Source organism: Hyla sarda, chromosome 4 (genome assembly GCF_029499605.1).
Source record: "Hyla sarda isolate aHylSar1 chromosome 4, aHylSar1.hap1, whole genome shotgun sequence".
In the NCBI taxonomy this organism is placed as follows: Eukaryota; Metazoa; Chordata; class Amphibia; order Anura; family Hylidae; genus Hyla; species Hyla sarda.
The window spans coordinates 298,382,959-298,404,297 of NC_079192.1; positions in this window are offsets into that span (position 1 = coordinate 298,382,959).

Genomic DNA, 21,339 nt, shown 5'->3' on the forward strand with positions numbered 1-21,339 from the left:
ACATGGGTGGCAGGGGGGTGGACATGGGTGACAGGGGGGAGGACATGGGTGACAGTGGGTGAACAGGGGGGTGAACAGGGGTGACAGGGGGGTGAACAGGGGTGACGGGGGTGAATAGAGGTGACAGGGGGGGGTGAACAGGGGTGACAGGGGGGTGGACATGTTATTATAACATTATTACAGACAGTGTACACACCTGACATCCTAACTGACCATGGTGTGGGATGAGTATGGCCTGGATCGGTGTTTCCCAACCAGGGTGCCTCCAGCTGTTGCAAAACTACAACTCCCAGCATGCCTGGACAGACTTAGGCTGTCCAGGCATGCTGGGAGTTGTAGTTTTGCAACAGCTGGAGGCACCCTGGTTGGGAAACACTGGACTGGCGGGGGTTTGAGGGGGGCTAGACATGGATGACAGGGGGGGTAGACATGGGTGACAGGGGGGGTAGACATGGGGTGACAGGGATGGACAGGGAGGTAGACAAGGCTGACATGGATGACAGGGGGTGGACATGTGTGACGGGGGGCAGAGGGTTGACCTGGGTGACGGTGGGGGGGTTTGGACAGGGTTGAGAAGGGTAACGGGGGTGGAAAGGGTACGGTACCTTAAGCAAGCCAGCCCGTGCAGCTTGCAGTTCCACGGCAGTCCGACTCGCTCCGCCGTCGGGCACCATTTTCGGCTCACTGCGCCGCAAGGGGGAGGGGGGTCATGCAGGGGACGCAGGGGGACGCTGTGTGATCAGTGCGCACGCAGGCTTCCCTTCCCCCCTGCGCGCAGGCCGGGGCGGGACCAGAGGCGGCTCTCTAATTAGGCGATTTAGGCGGCCGTCTAAGGCCTCGCGCTATAAGGGGCCTCGCGGCCGCCTAAATCGTGTAGAGAGGTGATTTTGGCGAAATTTTTTTTTCCAAATGTCCCGGCCTGCACGCAAGGGGGAAGGGAAGCCTGCGTGCGTCCTTCTGCATCCCCTGCGTGACCTGCGTGTCCCTCTTTTACCCCCTTGTCACCCTTGTCCACCCTTCTGACCCCCTGTCTCCCATGTCCCCACTCCTGTCACCCATGTCCACCCCCCCTGTCTCCCATGTCCACACTCCTGTCATCCATGTCCACCCCCCCATCCAACCCTCTGTCACCCCTGTCCATCCCTGTCACCCATGTTCACCCTCCATTGTCCACCCCCCTGACCACATCCTTGTCACCCATGTCCACCCCCTATTCACCCCTCTGTCACCCCTCTGTTACCACCTTGTCACTCCTGTCCACCCCTCTGTCACCCCGTATGCCCCCGTCACCAATGTTCACTCTTCTACACCCCTCTGTCACCCATGTACACTCCTCTACGCTCCTCTGTCACCCATGTACACTCCTCTATACCCCTCTGTCACCCATGTACACGCAACGAAGCAAATTAGAGAAGACGTCATTGGCGAGTTGCTGTATAAAGCAGCACTTTAAACTACATACCCACTGATAAATAGATATAGCGCATTGCGTTTTTTTAATTTTTTTTTACCATTTTATCCTTTTTTTTTTTGCTCTTCAACCTCGGTAGGGGACCCCGCGTAAAAAAAATGTTTTAAATATTTTATTTTTTATTTTTTTTTTCCTTCTTTTTTATCGCGCTTGGGGGGCCTCAGATATATATTTTCCTAAGGCCTCAAAAAGTCTAGAGCTGCCTCTGGGCGGGACATTTTGAAAAAAAAAACAAAGTCCACAAAATCACCTCTATACAATTTAGGCGGCCGCGAGGCCCCTTTTAGCGCGAGGCCTTAGGCGACCGCCTAAATCGCCTAATTAGAGAGCAGCCTCTTCTTAGCAGGCATGGATATAAGTGAAGCTTTACTTGGCTCTAAAGTTATCATGTCAGACACTGATCTCCAAATAAAGCTTAAAATTGACCTTTTATGGTTGCCTTTTGCCATCAGGGAGATTATGTGGCTCCTAGCATTGGTTGTTGGCAAATCTCTAGTGAATGTCGGCCATTTTAGGTAGAGAGGTAGACTGATTGTCTTCCCTTGGTGTGGCGCTAGACCATGTTCAGCTGTATTAATGCACCTCCGATTATTATTAGAGATTGCAGGAGAAAACTGTAGTAGTTGATCAGAACCCAAACAGACGCAAGTACAAAGGACAAACTCTATTGAATTTCAGAAGTTTGGCCAAAACACAATTCCCCTGTGTGCTGTGAGGAAATAGAAGGACTGGTTTTGTAACATTGAAATTTTAGAGTTTGAAAACAAGCACATTAGTCAAACAAAAGCATTTATCGTCCCACACACAGTCAGCTTTGGGCAAAACGGTAGATTCCTCCTGATTATATAAAGCAATGCAGTAGTATACAGCATATGTTCTGTTATGTATGCTGTTTGCGGAGCTTTCATGTTGAAGTATGCAGCATCATATGAGAAAATACTATGACACATGTAAATCATATCTATGGGACCTTTTTGATTAAACATAAACTTTTTTTTTTTCACATGGGTGCCTGCTGAATGGGTTTAATAATGGTGCAAAAGTGACTGCAGATCTGTTAGAGGATTGGAGAACTGATCTATTATGTGAAGTTTAATTGTTCCTGTAGGTTTTTATAAGTTGCAGGGTCCACATGGTATCATACCCTCTGTACGCCTTCTTCCTTGGTGCCACCGCCATCACACACAACTTCCCGAAGCTGGCTCCAGCATTAGGATATTGGGGGGGATTTATTAAAGCCTGTGTAGGGAAATGGTGACCAGTTGCCCATAGCAACCAATCAGATCACTTCTTTTGTTTTTAAAAAGGCCTCTGAAAAATAAAAGAAGGAATCTGATTGGTTGCTATGGGCAACTGAACAAATTTGATAAATCTCCCCCCTTGTGTGCAGCAGCTGTCTACACTGCAGTTTTTCATGGGGTGTTCTTAGCTAGGAATTTATTCTACTTTGCGTTCTTTTATGTAATTTGGGTTTTTTTGCTTTCTCGTAGTTTATAGTTCCCTTTAAAAGAAGACAAGTGCAGAGCAGTGGAATACAAAGCCCAGATATATCAACCTGTCTGCAGGCGAAAGCTGATTTGCCAATAGCAACAGATGACAGCTCAACTGTGATTGGTTTCAATGGGCAGATCAGACCACTATTTGACTCCAACAGATTAATAAATAGATAAATAAATCTAGGCACAACAGATCAATTTAAACACTTATTTATATATATAAACACAGCAATCTTGATGGTTACAATACTACAATAGTTGTTGCACATTTAGTACCATATAGTGACGCCCAGTACACTGTTCCTTCTGGTGGCTTACCTAGGCTGATATAAGGCCTGTCTCATGGTCTCCATAATAGACAACAGTCCTGATTTTAGCAGGAAAATCCCAAGAACAAAACCACAAAGGGACAGGATTTATGCTAACACAACCAAACAAAATTATGTTTTCTGGGGGCATTTTCTGGCATTTCTGGGGGTGAGGCTTAAATGTAGCCTTTAATAAAACTGCTATCAGGACTGTCTCAACCAGGTCCCTACCTAGGCCCCTATTAAGGCCACACTTCAGATATTCTGGCCCTCATGGACCTCCTCAAACTCTAGACAGGACCCAGTGACTTTTGCCTGTCCCACTCTCCAGTCCCTGGAGCACCAGCAGCCTCCAGCCCCTCTGTCTATCTTGCAGCAGGGCCAGCCTGTGTCCTTTTACACAGACCTCTTTTAAAGGAGATCTGTACTATACATTTTTTATAATCCCCTGTGCCCGGGCTGCAAAAAGTAACAAAACAAACTTTAACTCACCTTCTGACATTCCTCCCGTTGCGCCGTTATCGGTGTCACGGTCCTCTGGTGATCCTCAGGCTTCTTCCTGCTTCCTGGGGATGGTGACTCATACTGTGCTCAGCGTATCGCTCGCCAGCAGTGATCTCCCGCCTCGACCGATGATAGGCTGTGCGCACTGTCATGTAAGGAGCCCGGGCAGCAGGGAGAAGCGGGGCCCAGGCTGCTTACATGACAGTGTACTCAGCCTACCACCGGCCAAGGCGGGACATCGCTACGGCCGGCGATATGCTGAGCGCAGTATGAGTCACCATCCCCAGGAAGCAGGAAGAAGCCTGAGGATCACCGGAGGACCAAAACACCGATTATGGTGCAACGTGGGAACGTCGGAAGGTGAGTTAAAGTTTGTTTTGTTACTTTTTGCAGCCCAGCACAGGGGATTATAAAAAATGTATAGTACAGATCTCCTTTAATCACAGGCCCCATCATTCTCCATTAGCAACTCTTCTGGGCTGTTCCCACATTTCCCTCACCTCCCAAGGCTCCTCCATAGCGTCACTACGCATATCTTCAATCCAGCAATAGGCTCTTCTAGGGTCCCCCTGTTGCTTTCAGCCTAGAAGACTCTCATTCCTTTCACTAGCCGCAGCAATCCAACATGGTGGCACTGCTGTGTATCATGATCTATTTTTCATTTGTTCCTGCAACAAAACAAAGTTAATTTGCATATGGTAGACACATCAGATATATTCAGAATACATAAAAATATTACTGAGAAGTCCTTAAAGTGCAAAGTGTTCATTTAACGTGACATGCAATATTATTCTATAATGTTATTTCCATCCTTGTTTTTTTTTAAATCAATAAAACATATAAACTATTCAAAATTTCCCTTACTTGTATGTAAAAAGGACCATATGCAATGCATATCCTTGAAATATTAAACCTAACTATTTTGATGCACTAGTACCAACATACTATGTGATACTATTTTGCCTTATCAAAGACATTTGCTGTGATTTTTTTAATGTACAGCTATGGACAACAGAAGTTTTAAAAAATCAATGTTGATTTTTTCCAGGTTATTCCATGTGACAATAAGTGCTTTGTGCCCTGTATCATGTGTGTTCAGGGTGAAGCAGGTGGGCTGTGCACTGCAGACGTGACTGTGTATTCATCAACGCTTTATAGTTGCAGCTAATATGAAAAGAACTGATAAGAGAAGTGAAATATGATGCTGTGTCCAGACCATGGCACTTGCTATCTTGCTGTGTGTTTACCTCCATCTCCTATATTTACCTAATTTAATTGGAAAGAAATTGATAGGATGCTCCTGTAATTGAGTTATAGCTGTGATCCCCAGGGCACAGGTGTTTATCCTATGAAGCCGACTTCCAGATTGTCACCAGAAAAAATAAAAGTTAATATGGGTGACCAATCTCCAATTTTTAATGACATCTCTCTATTAGGATTAAGATAAGAAAATGCTACAGCAGAAAAAGTCATTGAGGTTAACAAAATAAAATATCTGTAAATATGTTTATTGACATTTAACTACGGTATTCATAACTAGCAATTCCCAGTACATAACACCCCCATCTACGTTTCTATTTTAGCTTCCAAGTCTGATAATAATCTGATCCTTGACTCCAAGCTTGTTTGCAGCGAACTCTGCTAAATTGTTTAGAGAGGATATAGTACAGAGGAGATATTGTGGGTATCAAAAAATGTATTCTGAGAAGATCTCAAATACCCTTATAGCCAGGGGCATAAATAGAAATCATGGTGCCCCATAGTGAAAATCTGAATTGACCATCTCTCCCCTACCCTCGGCACACAATGAAGACTGATGATTTCGTGGTAATTCCTAGATATCTATGGAAACCCTAATATTTTATTCTAAATGGACTTATATCAACCAAATTTTAGCAGACAGGCTATGTTCCCATGACGTTTTTTCCTTTCCTATGCTATCGAGTTGTCAGGATCCGGACTGGTATGCAGCGAGGACACTGGTGGTGGATCCTCTGTGTCAGTGAGGGATTGGCGTGGACCGTACCGGAGGACTGGTTCTAAGTTGCTACTGGTTTTCACCAGAGCCCGCTGCAAAGCGGGATGGTCTTGCTGCGGCGGTAGCAACAAGGTCGTGTCCACCGGTAGCGGCTCAACCTCACTGACTGCTGAGACTGGCGTGGTACAGGAGGAGGTACTGATTGGGCCAGGCACCAATCAATGTGCACTGGCCCTTTAAATCTCAGACAGCCGGCACGCGCTCGCCCTAGAGAGCGGGGCCGCGCGTGCCGGGACTGAGCAGACAGAGGATGGGGCAGGTGAGGAGATTGGGATGCGACCCGCGGGCGGGCGCGTCCCGCTACGCGGATCGCATCCCCGTCGGTGACACTAGTGCAGCACTCCCGGTCAGCGGGTCTGACCATGGGCGCTGCACGGAGACGAACGCCGCGAGCGCTCCAGGGAGGAGCAGGGACCCGGAGCGCTCAGCGTAACAGGAGTCCCACAAAATTAACCTATACATTTGGAAAATTGTTCAAACATAGTCACTAGTCATAGATACTATGTTGGTCTATTAAACTCTGTGACTCCATATTATGCTGGGAGTTGTAGTTTTGCAAAAGCTGGAGGTACCCTGGTTAGGAAACACTGCTCTAGGGCTAGTAAGTGTTTAGTTGTCCTGCAGTGCCACCACAGGACAAATTGCAATATCCCAGTTCAGGATTTGCTCCTACAGTCCTGTCAGGTTGAGTCCCTGTACGTCCTCAGGGCTCTCCTGCAGTGTTCCCCCATATTGTGTATAGGTTGTTTGTTTAGTGTAAAGGACCTTTGATATGGTCACATGATTGTTAGTCACCTGATAATGGTTGTCACATGTTTAAGTCATATGTTTTGTTACCCAGAGAGCACAGGTGACCACATGACCCACAGCTAGCCTATGGGCTCCTTGCTTAGCCCCCCTTCATAAGAGGGGGAGGTACTACAATCACTCTCTTAGATCCCGAGGTCAAGTCCAGTCCAGACATCTCAGAGCTTGTGTCCAGCACCTCTGGAGGCCTCAAGCCTAAATTGCAGCCACAAGTAAGTAATTTAAGTCATCTTTGTCTGCTGTCACTGTCTTAAGTCAAGTCAAGTCAAGTCAAGTTACATAGTTAGTATGGTTGAAAAAAGACATACGTCCATCAAGTCCAACCAGGGGATTGAAGGGAAGGATGTAAGGGGATAAGGGAAAGGGATGTAGTTTTATAATTCTGCATAAGCATTAATGTTATTTTGTTCCAGGAATGTATCTAACCCTGCTTTAAAGCTGTTAATTGTTCCTGCTGTGACCAGTTCCTGAGGTAGACCGTTCCATAAATTCACAGTCCTCACGGTAAAGAAGGCGTGCCGCCCCTTTAGACTAAACCTTTTCTTCTCCAGACGGAGGGAGTGCCCCCTCGTCCTTTGGGGGGGTTTAACCTGGAACAGTTTTTCTCCATATTTTTTGTATGGGCCATTTATATACTTATATACGTTTATCATATCCCCCCTTAAACGTCTCTTCTCAAGACTAAACAATTGTAACTCCTTTAATCGCTCCTCATAGCTAAGATGTTCCATGCCCCATATTAGTTTAGTCGCGCGTCTCTGCACCCTTTACAACTCCGCAGTGTCCCTTTTATGGACAGGTGCCCAAAACTGAACAGCATATTCCAGGTGAGGCCGTACCAATGCTTTATAAAGGGGGAGTATTATGTCCCTGCCCCTCGAGTCCATGCCTCTTTTTATACATGACAATATCCTGCCGGCTTTGGAAGCAGCAGCCTGACATTGCATGCTATTTTGTAGTCTGTGATCTACAAGTACACCCAGATCCTTCTCTACCAGTGACTCTGCCAGTTTAATCCCCCCTAAGACATATGACGCATGCAGGTTATTAGTACCCAGATGCATAACTTTACATTTATCCACATTGAACCTCATTTGCCAAGTGGATGCCCAGACACTTAGTCTATCCTAGTCATCTTGTAACTTATGCAGATCCTCTATAGACTGTACCGTGCTACAAAGCTTGGTGTCATCTGCAAAGATAGAAACAGAGCTGTTAATACCATCCTCTATATCATTGATAAATAAATTAAACAGCAGCGGGCCCAGTACTGAACCTTGGGGTACACCACTAATAACCGGGGACCAATCAGAGTACGAATCATTTACCACCACTCTCTGGGTACGATCCATGAGCCAGTGTTCAATTCAGTTACAAACTAAAGTTTCCAAGCCCAAGGACCTTAACTTACCTGTCAGACGTCTGTGAGGGACAGTATCAAACGCTTTGGCAAAATCCAGAAACACTATATCCACAGCCATTCCTCTGTCAAGGCTTCTACTCACCTCTTCATAAAAGCAAATTAGATTGGTTTGACAACTTCTATCCTTAGTAAACCCATGCTGGCTATCACTTATAAGGGATTACATACAGGAATACATAGGGGATAATAGTATTATAAGTCCTTCAAACAATTTACCCATAATGCACGTTAGACTTACCGGTCTATAATTGCCTGGCGAAGACCTAGAGCCCTTCTTGAAGATTGGTACCACATTCGCCTTGCGCCAGTCCCTTGGCACAATACCAGACACCAGAGAATCTCTAAATATCATGAACAAGGGTACAGATATTACTGAACTTACCTCTCTAAGAACTCTTGGGTGTAGTCCATCAGGCCCTGGAGATTTGCTTACATTTACTTTACTTAACTTACCTTGTACCATCTCTACATTAAGCCAGTTCAATACATTATATGATGTGTTACCAGCACTGACCTGGCCAATGTCAGCTCCTTCTTCCATAGTATATACAGAACTAAAGAACCCATTCAGTAGCTCCGCCTTCTCTTGATCGCCCGTGACAACCTCCCCATTATCATTATTAAGGGGTCCTACATGCTCGGTCCTTGGTTTTTTTGTATTTATATATCTAAAAAAATATTTAGGATTAGTTTTGCTTTCTTCGGCCACCTGTCTCTCATTTTGAATTTTTGCTGTTTTTATTACATTTTTACAGATTTTATTAAGCTCCTTGTACTGTTTAAATGTTATAGCTGACCCATCAGATTTGTATTTTTTGATGGCTATTTTTTTGTTGTTTATTGCTCTTTTAACCTCATTTGTCAGCCATGTAGGATTTAGTTTTAATCGTTTATATTTGTTCCCCTTTGGTATATATTTAGCTGTATAGTTATTTAGAGTTGATTTAAAGATGTCCCATTTACCTTCTGTATCAGTATTTGAGAACACCTCCCCCCAGTCTATGTCCTGTAGTGCAGCCCTCAACCCAGGGAAGTTTGCCTTTTTAAAGTTATATGTTTTTGCTTTCCCCGTCTGTCTTTGTTTTCTACATTTTAAGTCAAAAGTAACTATATTGTGGTCGCTATTACCAAGGTTTTCCCGCACAGTTACATTCCCAATCAGCTCTGCGTTGTTGGAAATGATCAGATCCAACAAGGCATCACTTCTTGTTGGGTCCTCCACAGACTGGCCCATAAAATTATCCTGCAATAAATTTAGGAATTTTCTCCCCTTTGTAGTTTTAGCCAACCCCCGGCCCCAATCTATATCTGGATAGTTAAAATCTCCCATTATTACCACTGTACCTGCCCGGGCGGCCCTCTCTATTTGTTTATACAGCCGACCTTCTATCTCTTCAGTGATATTAGGGGGTCTGTAGATTACACCAAATATTATTTTTTCAGTATTTCCCTCCTTTTGTAATTCTACCCACAATGATTCCACATCCTCAGAATCATCACACACTATGGCATCGTTCACACTGACTTTCATACCACTTCTTACATACAAACAGACTCCACCACCTTTTCTGTTCATTCTATCCTTGCGAAACAATGTAAACCCCTGCAGATTAACAGCCCAGTCATGCGAGGAGTCCAGCCATGTCTCAGTGACCCCAACTATATCAATATGTTCCTCCAGTATCAAGGCCTCAAGCTCCCCCATTTTATTTGCTAGGCTTCTGGCATTTGTGAACATACACTTTACATTTCCATTAAGTTTTACACATATAGTCTCACTAATGGGATTTTCAGAGTTATTGGGGTTAATGTCATTTTTTGAGTTATAAGGGCTAATTGTACTATTTAAGTTATTGGGGCTAATGGGATTTTTTGAGTTATTGGGTCTAACGTTATTATTTAAGTTATTGGGGCTAATGGGATTTTTTGCGTCATTGCGTCTAACGTTGTTATTTAAGTTATTGGGGCTAACGGTATTTTTTGAGTTAATGGGGCTTATTGTAGTTATCGAGTTATTGGGGCTAATGGATTTTTTTGAATTATTGGGATTACAATTTTTCGGGCTACATTTATTTTTACAGCTGGTTTGTAACACATGAATCTCCTTATCCACTGCTCTTAACCTCCCCCCACAGGACTCCTCTCCACCCGCCATTATGTCCTGACCCCTCTCTAACCTATCCATCCCACTGTCTGCTTTCTTTGCTTTATTATCCTCCCCCCACTCACCCAGTTTAAATACTCAGCCACCCCTTCCAGGATTCTCTCCCCCAGCACAGCAGACCCCCTTCCATTCAGGTGCAAATTATCCGTAGAATAGAGTTTGTACCCCAATGAAAAGTCAGCCCAGTGCTCTAAAAACCCAAACCCTTCCCCCTCACACCACGACTTAAGCCATGCATTTAACTCCCTAAGCTCCCGCTGTCTTTCCTGCGATGCGCATGGCACAGGAAGTATTCCAGAGAACACAACCTTAGAGGTCCTTCCCTTCAGCTTGGCACCTAGTTCCTTGTAATTATTCTTCAAGGACCTCCACCTACCATGTATTCTGTCGTTGGTTCCCACATGGACCACGACAGCTGGGACATCCCCAGCCCCCCCTAGTAATTTGTCCACCCTTTCCACCACATGCCAAACCCTGGCACCAGGGAGACAGCAAACCATTCGGTTGAGGTGGTCTTGGCGACAAATTATTCTATCCGTCTTCCTGATTATAGAGTCCCCTACCACAACTAACTGTCTTGGCCTACCTGCGTTACCATCCCCCACACTACTAGTTGAGCTGTTCCCCCGGCTGTTAGGGAGAACAGTATCCACTAGGGTTGCCATCTCTGATACTGAGGCCCTCGCATCATCGCCCAACTTGGCAATTTTACTTGGGAGATCAGAAGCAGAAGTGACCTTCCTTTTCCTTGCCCCCTTTCCAGTCCCTCTAACTACATTAACCCAGCTCCCTACTTGGGCCTCCTGGCTAGTTTCTCCAACCTCCATTTCTACCCCACTAACTGCTTGCTCTGTAAGATTGTCAATCGCCCTCAATGTTGCATTTTGCTCCTCTAGATCTCTAATACGAGCTTCCAGGTGGGCAACATGCTCACATTTGTCACAGCGGTATTCACCCTGAAGCTGCTGCTCCAGAGATGTATACATGTGGCACAATGTGCACTGAAGAAAACCTCCAATCCTGCTGTCCATATCCTTGGTGACAAACAGCTGTTATTAACTATTAAGAAAAACTACTTTTATCAAGGGAGTGTAATACTTACAGTTACAGTGGGTCCTGCTTACAACTTCTGCTTATAAAACTTCTCAAATGTAACACTTAATAATACAACACTTTAGAATACAGACCCAGCTTCAGCTAGACTCAGTCAGAGCAGGGCTCACAGAGTTTCCCAGTTAGTTTTATACACCTGAGAGCAGTTAATCAATTAACCCCTCCCCCAGGTGTGCTACAGACAGGAGGAAAAAAAAAAAATGCAAGGGCTATGCAACCGCTGGAGACACCCTGTTTGGAAAACAATGATCCACAGTATACTTAGCACATGAACTTCTGCTTATAAAACTTCTCAAATGTAACACTTAATAATACAACACTTTAGAATACAGACCCAGCTTCAGCTAGACTCAGTCAGAGCAGGGCTCACAGAGTTTCCCAGTTAGTTTTATACACCTGAGAGCAGTTAATCAATTAACCCCTCCCCCAGGTGTGCTACAGACAAGAGGGAAAAAAAAAAAATGCAAGGGCTATGCAACCGCTGGAGACACCCTGTTTGGAAAACAATGATCCACAGTATACTTAGCACATGAACTTCTGCTTATAAAACTTCTCAAATGTAACACTTAATAATACAACACTTTAGAATACAGACCCAGCTTCAGCTAGACTTAGTCAGCGTGGCTGCGCTATAGTCTGTCAAGTCACTGCAAGTCCCAGCAAGCTGCGAGGTCCCCTGTGTTGCTGGTCACCTCTCTGGGGTCCTGGCCGAACTGTATAGACTGTAACACCCGTCTACCTCAGTAAAAGCTACCGTTAACCCTAACCTGGCCTTGGACTATTATTTGCCCAGCCTAACCTAGGACTAGTGGTGTTACCTTCGGGTGGTTACATAGGCAAACCACGCCCTGGCGTCACAAACATTAAGGGGCAACACCATCTGCCTCTACACCTCACATCACACCCCGTTGCTCACCACAAAATAATAATTACATACAGAGGGTGCAGATATTTAGCAATTGAAAATGGGTGTAAACCAGAAAGATAATCTATTCAGTAACTCTTTCATTGCAGTCTACTGGTTTGACCTGATCTTTAGATACTGAAAACAATAATTCCACTTCTTTCTTGACAGAAAAACAATAGGACTATACTTAAAGCGGTAGTGTCTTTTGGCAAAACACTTAAGCCAACTGTAACTTACAATCTCAGCAGATCTCAGGAGTGAGACCAAATGCAATCTAAGCTTTTAACATATCTGGACAGCATGTGAAAAGTTATTATCTAAATTAAAGTAACGCTTTAAGTAAAGAGAAAATGTTCTGACACGGACAGAGGTGGCAGCAGAGAGCACTGTGATCAGACTGGAAAGAACTACACAATTTTCTCTGTAGGTTACAGCAACTGATAAGTACGGAAAGGCTTAAGATTTTTAAATAGAAGTAATTTACATAACTGTATAACTTTGGCACCGTTTGATTTGAATTTTTTTTTCCCACCGGAGTGCCACTTTAAGTGCACAAGCGAGGAGAGAACTTAGGTATGTGTTGACATCTACTGCACAGATGACACAACTGGACAATGATCCTGTGGTAAATGTAGGTTTGACTATTATATTTAGTAAAAACTAGATCAATAGATACAGTGGTGCTTCAAAGTTTGTGACCCCTTCAGAATTTTCTATAGTTCTGCATAAATTTGACCCAAAACTACACTAGATTTTCACTTGGTACTAATAGTAGATAAATCCGAGCTGAAGCACAGGCATGGGCAGAGTCCAGTAAGTGAGGGTGGGTGTTAAGGCGTGCGCTCCGGTCCCCGTCCCCGGACCGGAGCGCCCGCCCCCTCGATCCTTTGCCCCGGGAGCCTTGTGTCTGGGACGCGGCTGCCGTGACGGCTGGCCCCCGTTCATGCGCCGTGTCCCAGCTCCACTCACCTGGCTCCCCGCTCCTTGCGCCGGCCTTCTCTGCCTCTCGGTGCACGCGGCCCCGCTCTCTAGGGCGCGCGCGCGCCGCCTTCAGTAAATTTAAAGGGCCAGCGTACCGGTAATTGGTGCACTGGTTCCTCACTTCCCCTGCCTTCCCTAATAAAAGTCTCCTGCCCCTTCCTGCCCTTGCCGGATCTTTGTGCCCTAGTGCCTCTGAGAAAGTGTTCCTATAGTGTGTATTGCCTTGTCTGTTTGCCGAACCCGTTGCTACCGCCTACTCGCCTGTGAACCCTTGCCGCCTGCCCTGACCTCTGCTATGTCCGACTATGCTCCTGCCTGCTCCCTGTGTACCACGCCATATCAGCTGCTTGAGAGGTTGAGTTGCTACTGGAGGATACGACCTGGTGGTTACCGCCGCAGCAAGACCATCCCGCCTTGCGGCGGGCTCTGATGAAAACCAGTAACCACCTAGAACCGGTCCTCTGGTACAACCCGCGTCATCGCCTCTCAGGTCCAGAGGATCCACTACCAGTCCTGCCGGTACGTGACAGTGGGCTAGCACTCCTCTGTGTTCTTTCTTGTTTGATAGGACAGGAGAGAGCACAGAGGAGGGCTATCAGACAGGAGAGAGCACAGAGGAGTGCTATCAGACAGGAGAGAGCACAGAGGAGTGCTGTCAGACAGGAGAGAACACAGAGGAGTGCTATCAGACAGGATAGAGCACAGAGGAGTACTTTCAGACAGGAGAGAGCACAGAGGAGTCCTATCAGACAGGAGAGAACACAGAGGAGTCCTATCAGAGAGGAGAGAGCACAGAGGAGTCCTATCAGACAGGAGAGAGCTCAGATGAGTCCTATCAGACAGGAGAGAGCACAGAGGAGTCCTATCAGACAGGAGAGAGCACAGAGGAGTCCTATCAGACAGGAGAGAGCACAGAGGAGTACTATCAGACAGGAGAGAGCACAGATGAGTCCTATCAGACAGGAGAGAGGACAGAGGAGTCCTATCAGACAGGAGAGAGCACAGAGGAGTCCTATCAGACAGGAGAGAGCACAGAGGAGTGCTATCAGACAGGAGAGAGCACAGCAGAGTGCTATCAGACAGGAGAGAGCACAGAGGAGTCCTATCAGACAGAGAGAGAGCACAAAGGAGTCCTATCAGACAGGAGAGAGCCCAGAGGAGTCCTATAAGGCAGGAGAGAGCGCAGAGAAGTCCTATCAGACAGGAGAGAGCACAGATGAGTCCTATCAGACAGGAGAGAGGACAGAGGAGTCCTATCAGACAGGAGAGAGCACAGAGGAGTCCTATCAGACAGGAGAGAGCACAGAGGAGTACTATCAGACAGGAGAGAACACAGAGGATTCCTATCAGACAGGAGAGAGCACAGAGGAGTACTATCAGACAGGAGAGAGCCCAGAGGAGTCCTATCAGGCAGGAGAGAGCACAGAGGAGTACTATCAGACAGGATAGAGCACAGAGGAGTACTATCAGACAGGAGAGGGCACATAGGAGTGCTATCAGACAGAAGAGAGCACAGAGGAGTCCTATCAGACAGGCGAGAGCACAGAGGAGTGCTATCAGACAGGAGAGAGCACAGAGGAGTCCTATCAGACAGGAGAGAGCGCAGAGGAGTCCTATCAGACAGGGGAGAGCACAGAGGAGTCCTATCAGACAGGAGAGAGCACAGAGGAGTCCTATCAGACAGGAGAGAGCACAGAGGAGTACTATCAGACAGGAGAGAACACAGAGGAGTCCTATCAGACAGGAGAGAGCACAGAGGAGTCCTTTCAGACAGGAGAGAGCACAAAGGAGTGCTATCAGATAGGAGAGAGAGCACAGAGGAATGCTATCAGACAGGAGAGAGCACAGAGGAGTGCTATCAGACAGGAGAGAGCACAGAGGAGTCCTATCAGACAGGAGAGAGCACAGAGGAGTGCTATCAGACAGGGGAGAGCACAGAGGAATGCTATCAGACAGGAGAGAGCACAGAGGAGTGCTATCAGACAGGAGAGAGCACAGAGGAGTACTATCAGACAGGAGAGAGCACAGAGGAGTCCTATCAGACAGGAGAGAGCACAAAGGAGTGCTATCAGATAGGAGAGAGAGCACAGAGGAATGCTATCAGACAGGAGAGAGCACAGAGGAGTGCTATCAGACAGGAGAGAGCACAGAGAAGTACTATCAGACAGGAGAGAGCACAGAGGAGTCCTATCAGACAGGAGAGAGCACAGAGGAGTGCTATCAGACAGGAGAGAGCACAGAGGAGTCCTATCAGACAGGAGAGAGCCCAGAGGAGTGCTAGACCACCCTCACTTACTGGACTTTGTCCATGCATGTGCCTCAGCTTGGACAAAGCCATGATTTTATAAGCACATGGGAATAACATTTTCTTATCAAGTATATAAGAAAAGTTAATGTTTTACCAAGATGCACAACATGTTAAAAAAATAAATTTAATCTGACAGTGCCCATTTAATCAAATATTGTGGAAGGACCTGCAGCGAGCAGATCATGGAGGGAAGCCACCAATATAACAGAATTGAAGCTGTTTTGTACAGAGACATTGGCTAAAATTCCTCCAATCCTATGTGCTGCAAATGGGGGTCAAAACATTTACTGTAAGCAAAGGTTCACATACTTTCGCCACACAATATGTGATATTACATCATTTCCCTCAATAAATAAATGAGGAATTGACTCATTTGTTTGATTTGGTTTTCTTTCTCTACATGGCAATCTGATATAGGTTTAAGTCACATTTATGCAGAAACATGGAAAATTCTGAATGATTCACAAACTTTTAAGCCCTATTGTAGATAGATAGATGTTTGTATAGTTCATGTGTTTTGGTCAAAAATACAGTTAGAATAAACCTACCATTACTGAATTGCCTTTTTCTTTTTTATATAGTGCTGGAGAAGATTCAAGTGAATGTACACTAGAGTATTTTTTTCTGGAAACCATTCAGTTATGAGATCAATGAATAGGATGAAGGCTCTTTATGACAGACAACACATTGTGTTACTGATTCAGAACAGTAGATCTTTTCTATGGTTTCACACAATTCAGTTCATAGTCTTTATAAATAGAGTAACACATTTTCGTCATTACAACATCTCATGTCCCCTTGTTTGGGCAGATTCAGGCTTCCTAAAACAATGCTGTCCAGCAAGTACTTAGATTAAAGTATAGTTCATTTATTCATTTCAAAATTAAAATGATATCCTAACGTGTTCAACAGTGCGACAATCCTCCGACATGTTTCAAATGCAGCCACATACCCATGGAGCTTCCTCAGAGAACGCAGGTGTTATATGAAGATGTTATGATGCATTAAAACATTCTTATTGCTATGTCAAAAAACAACTGTACAACAATGATACATCTTTATCTGTGGACAAATACATACACTGTGGTTTGGCATTAAAAAGAACTGTAGATACAGAACACTTACATGGTTTATGTCAAAGAACACAGAATTATGTGAATGCCATGTAGGTGTGGTGGCCAAGTGAGAGCTGCACCAACTGCTATGCTGAACCTACTTAGGTGGCTGAGCTATAATAATGTTTGCTGGACAGGAAAAAGTGTGTCTAAAGTGCTGAAGGCCTATTTTACTGTATTTTCTTCATTGCATACATTTTCCTGTATGTCTCTGGTAAATCATGCATACACTCAGTTTCTTACTGTTAGGATCAGCGCTCCAGCCGCACACGCCGGCTGTGAGTGCATGGTCCCATCTCCCTCTGCTGCCGGCAGTGCTGGTGTCACGATTCGGCTAGGCTGGAGGTGGATCCTCTGTGCCAGAGAGGGATTGGTGTGGACCGTGTCGGTGGACCGGTTCTAAGTTGCTACTGGTATTCACCAGAGCCCGCCGCAAAGAGGGATGGTCTTGCAGCGGCGGTAGCAACCAGGTCGTATCCACCGGCAACGGCTCAACCTCTCTGACTGCTGAGATAAGCGCGGTACAAGGGAGTAGACAAGAACAAGGTCGGACGTAGCAGAAGGTCAGGGCAGGCAGCAAGGATCGTAGTCAGGGGCAACGGCAGGAGGTCTGGAACACAGGCTAGGAACACACAAGGAAACGCTTTCACTGGCACAATGGCAACAAGATCCGGCGAGGGAGTGCAGGGGAAGTGAGGTATAAGTAGGGAAGTGCACAGGTAAAGGTACTGATGAAAACCTGATGCGCCAATCAGTGGCGCACCGGCCCTTTAAATCGCAAAGACCCGGCGCACGCGCGCCCTAAGGAGCGGGGCCGCGCGCGCCGGGACAGCACAGACGGGGAACGGGTCTGGTAAGGGAATCGAGATGCGCATCGCGAGCGGGCGCGTCCCGCATCGCGAATCGCATCCCGGCTGGGAACATTATCGCAGCGCACCCGGTCGGCAGGTCTGACCGGGGCGCTGTGAATAAGAGAACGCCGTGAGCGCTCCGGGGAGGAGCGGGGACCCGGAGCGCACGGCGTAACAGTACCCCCCCCCCCCACCTTGGGTCTCCCCCTCTTCTTGGAACCTGAGAACCTGAGGATAAGACTCTTGTCCAGGATGTTGTCCTCAGGTTCCCATGATCTCTCCTCTGGGCCGCAATTCTCCCAGTCAACCAAAAAGAATTTTTTACCTCTGAGGAGAGGACCCGGAAACTGGAGTGGGAGAAACAACTTTGGGAGAGAAGCGGTTAAGGATGAGTGGTTTAAGGAGAGAGACATGGAAAGCATTGGGTATACGGAGAGAAGGAGGAAGAAGGAGTTTGCAAGAGACAGGGTTGATCTGGCACTTGACTTTGAAAGGACCAAGATAACGTGGTCCCAGTTTATAACTGGGGACACGAAAGCGGACATACTTGGCGGAGAGCCATACCTTATCTCCGGGAGAAAAAATGGGGGGAATTCTTCTTTTCTTATCGGCATATTTTTTCATCCGGGATGAAGCCTGCAAAAGAGAATTTTGAGTCTCTTTCCATATGGTGGAGAGGTCCCGAGTCACTTCATCAACAGCGGGCAAACCAGAGGGCATGGGAGTGGGGAGGGGGGGGAAGAGGGTGACGGCTGTACACCACGAAGAATGGGGATTTAGCAGAGGATTCGGAGACTCTGAAATTGTACGAAGATCTGCCCAGTCATCCTGGTGGGAGGAAACAAAATGTCGCAAATAGTCACCCAGAACCTGATTAATTCTTTCTACTTGTCCATTGGATTGGGGATGATAAGAAGATGAGAAGTTTAATTTGATTTTGAGCTGATTACAGAGGGCCCTCCAGAATTTAGACACAAATTGAACGCCTCTATCCGAGACGATATGCGTGGGCAACCCGTGAAGGCGAAAAATGTGTATAAAAAATTGCTTTGCCAACTGAGGCGCCGAAGGAAGACCTGGAAGAGGGATAAAATGTGCCATCTTGGAGAATCGATCAACGACCACCCAAACAACTGTGTTGCCATGGGATAAAGGTAAGTCAGTAATAAAGTCCATACCAATCAGAGACCAAGGTCGTTCAGGAACAGGCAGAGGATGGAGGAGACCAGCAGGCTTCTGGCGAGGGGTCTTGTCCCGGGCACAGACTGTACAAGCCCGCACGAAATCAACAACATCAGTTTCCATTGTAGGCCACCAATAAAATCGAGAGATGAGTTGGATGGATTTTTTGATGCCAGCATGGCCTGCGAGGTGAGAGGAGTGTCCCCACTTGAGAATCCTGAGGAGCTGGCGTGGAGAGACGAAGGTCTTCCCTGGAGGAGTGTGTCTGATGGAAGCTGGAGAAGCGGAGATCAGACAGTCCGGAGGAATAATGTGTTGCGGGGAAGTTTCCACTTCAGAGGCATCCGATGAACGAGAGAGGGCATCAGCCCTAATGTTCTTGTCAGCAGGGTGAAAATGAATTTCAAAGTTAAAACGGGCAAAGAACAACGACCACCAAGCCTGGTGAGGGTTCAGCTGTTGGGCAGACTGAAGATAAGAGAGGTTCTTGTGGTCAGTGTATATAATAACTGGATATTTGGACCCCTCCAGCAGGTGCCTCCATTCCTCAAGCGACAATTTTATGGCCAGTAGTTCTCGATCACCAATGGAGTAGTTTTTCTCCGCCGGAGAGAAGGTCCTAGAAAAAAACCCACAAGTAACAGCATGCCCGGAAGAATTTTTTTGTAGGAGAACTGCTCCAGCTCCCACCGAGGAGGCGTCTACCTCCAATGAGAAGGGTTTGGATGGGTCAGGTCTGGAGAGTACGGGAGCAGAAGAAAAGGCAGTCTTGAGATGTTTGAATGCGTCCTCCGCTTGAGGAGGCCAGGACTTAGGGTTGGCGTTTTTCTTGGTTAGGGCCACGATAGGAGCCACAATAGTAGAGAAGTGTGGGATAAATTGTCTGTAATAATTGGCGAACCCCAAAAAACGTTGGATAGCACGGAGTCCGGAGGGGCGTGGCCAATCCAATACGGCAGATAGTTTATCTGGGTCCATTTGTAGTCCCTGGCCAGAGACTAAGTATCCTAGGAAGGGAAGAGACTGATATTCAAAGAGACATTTTTCCATTTTAGCATATAATTGATTGTCCCGAAGTTTCTGAAGAACCATGCGGACATGTTGGCGGTGTTCTTCTAGGTTAGCAGAAAAAATCAGAATATCGTCTAGGTAAACCACAACACAGGTATATAGAAGATCACAAAAAATTTCATTTACAAAGTCTTGGAAGACGGCAGGGGCGTTGCAAAGGCCAAAGGGCATAACCAGATATTCAAAGTGTCCATCTCTGGTGTTAAATGCAGTCTTCCACTCGTCCCCCTCCCTGATGCGGATGAGATTATAAGCACCTCTTAAGTCCAGCTTGGTAAAGATGTGGGCGCCACGTAGGCGGTCAAAGAGTTCCGAGATAAGAGGTAGGGGATAGCGTTTTTTTACAGTGATTTTATTAAGTCCGCGGTAATCAATGCAAGGGCGTAGGGAGCCGTCTTTTTTGGAAACGAAAAAAAAATCCAGCTCCGGCAGGAGAGGAAGACTTGCGGATAAACTTTTTTAAATTCTCTTGGATGTACTCCGACATGGCTTGAGTTTCCGGAGCAGACAGAGGATAGATTCTGCCCCGGGGTGGAGTAGTACCAGGGAGGAGGTCAATAGGACAGTCATAAGGCCTGTGAGGAGGTAAAGTCTCTGCTTGTTTTTTGCAAAAAACATCAGCATAATCCAGGTAGGCCTTGGGGAGACTAGATAACGGGGGAACCACAGAGTCTTTACTGACAGTACAGGGAGCAGGCTTAAGACAGTCCTTGTGGCAAGAAGTACCCCAGTTCTTGATTTCCCCGGTGGTCCAATCAAGGGTTGGGGAATGACGTTGAAGCCACGGTAATCCAAGAAGAATTTCTGAAGTGCAGTTAGAGAGGACCAAAAATAAAAAATTTTCGTGATGGGGTCCGATGCACATTAAGAGGGATTCCGTGCGGTAACGCACAGTACAGTCCAATCTTTCATTATTAACAGAGTTGATAAGGAGGGGTCTGGCGAGACTGGTCACCGGGATGTTGAACCTGTTGATGAAAGAGGCCAAAATAAAATTTCCTGCAGATCCGAAATCCAAGAAGGCCATAGCTGAGAAGGAGAAGGTAGAAGAAGAAATCCGCACAGGCACAGTAAGACGTGGAGAAGCAGAGTTCACATCAAGAGCTGTCTCACCTTTGTGCGGAGTCAGCTGCGTCTTTCCTGGCGTGGAGGTCGAATAGGACAATCCTTCAAGAAATGTTCGGTACTGGCACAGTACAGGCAAAGGTTCTCCATGCGGCGACGTGTCCTCTCTTGAAGTGTCAAGCGAGACCGGTCAACTTGCATAGCCTCCACGGCGGGAGGCACAGGAACGGATTGCAGTGGACCAGAGGAGAGAGGAGCCGGGGAGAGAAACCGCCTCGTGCGAACAAAGTCCATATCCTGGCGGAGCTCCTGACGCCTTTCGGAAAAACGCATGCCAATGCGGGTAGCAAGATGAATCAGTTCATGCAGGTTAGCAGGGGTTTCTCGTGCGGCCAGCACATCTTTAATGTTACTGGTAGGCCTTTTTTAAAGGTCGCGCAGAGGGCCTCGTTATTCCCGGACAATTCGGAGGCGAGAGTACGGAATTGGATGGCGTACTCGCCAACGGAAGAATTACCCTGGACCAGGTTCAGCA